This window comes from Marmota marmota, unplaced genomic scaffold (genome assembly GCF_001458135.2).
Source record: "Marmota marmota marmota unplaced genomic scaffold, marMar, whole genome shotgun sequence".
Taxonomy (NCBI): Eukaryota; Metazoa; Chordata; class Mammalia; order Rodentia; family Sciuridae; genus Marmota; species Marmota marmota.
This window is the reverse complement of record NW_026000101.1, coordinates 14,601,410-14,602,296: the sequence shown is the minus strand read 5'-3', so window position 1 is coordinate 14,602,296 and position 887 is coordinate 14,601,410. Positions and strand designations below refer to the sequence as shown.

The following is an 887-nucleotide window of genomic DNA, read 5'->3' as shown; positions in this document are numbered from 1 at the left end:
GAACTCTGAGGAGGTGGCTGAGAAACGCAACTGTTAGCTTTCTGACCTCTCCACCCAGAAGGTGGGTGTATGGCTGTGGAGTGAGAGGCGCTCAGGTTGCCCGTCTTAGCATCCTTTACAGCACTAAGATGGAGAGCAGCAGGCTTCAGAAACTTCACCCCTCCAGCGGAACTATATGCCACCTAGCAGAGGATGATGTCATCCGTATCAAGTGATAGGACAAAAGTTCTTGATATAATGCTAAGATTGTTTTAAGCATTAGAATTCACTATATGATTTGATTTTTATTAAAATAATTGCTTTTAAAGATGCAGAGGGAGAAAGACTGGCAAGATGAACCCACCCAACCTTAAGAATGGCTACCTTTGGGTGAAAGGATTACAGGTGATTTCTTTCTTCTTTCATCCTTTTCTGTGTTTCCCAAGTTTTCTACAACCGTGTGTGTGTGTGTGTGTGTGTGTGTGTGTGTGGTCTTGGGACAATCGACGTTTAAAAAATGCGCAAATATAAAATCTTAAAGGAACGGGGCGGGGGGGGAAGGGTAAAGAAAATGGAAGTCGCAGTCGCAGTCAGAAATCGGTGAACCCAGCGGGGCGGGGGGAAACAGGGGAGAGGCGAGGCAGAGGAGTGTTAAGGAGAGGCTCGGGGTCGCCATCTAGCCAAGTGCACAGTGCTGGGTGACCTGGGGACGCCCCTCTCTCTCCAAGCTCTATCTTCCCTACCAGATGAGCACTTTGGGAACTGAGACATGACAACGTGGCCGCCAATCCCCCGGAGAAGGAGCTAGGGAGCGCTGGAGTTGTGCGAGCTTCCCGGGGAAGGGAGGCTGGGAAAGGCGGGGCGCAGGCGAGCAGCAAACGGCGCAGCCCGGGCTCCTGGGCGGAGCG

The 887-nt window shown here is 51.5% G+C and overlaps 1 protein-coding gene across 1 annotated transcript in view; it reads left to right on the top strand.

The window, feature by feature from the left end:
* Positions 1 to 360: 360 nt before the first annotated feature.
* Aldh1b1 (aldehyde dehydrogenase 1 family member B1) overlaps positions 361 to 887 on the top strand; it is a 5,704-nt gene continuing 5,177 nt past the window's right edge. The window contains exon 1 of the mRNA XM_048783340.1: positions 361 to 384. The gene's annotated coding sequence lies outside the window, so the exon portion shown is untranslated. The remainder of the gene's footprint in view (positions 385 to 887) is intronic.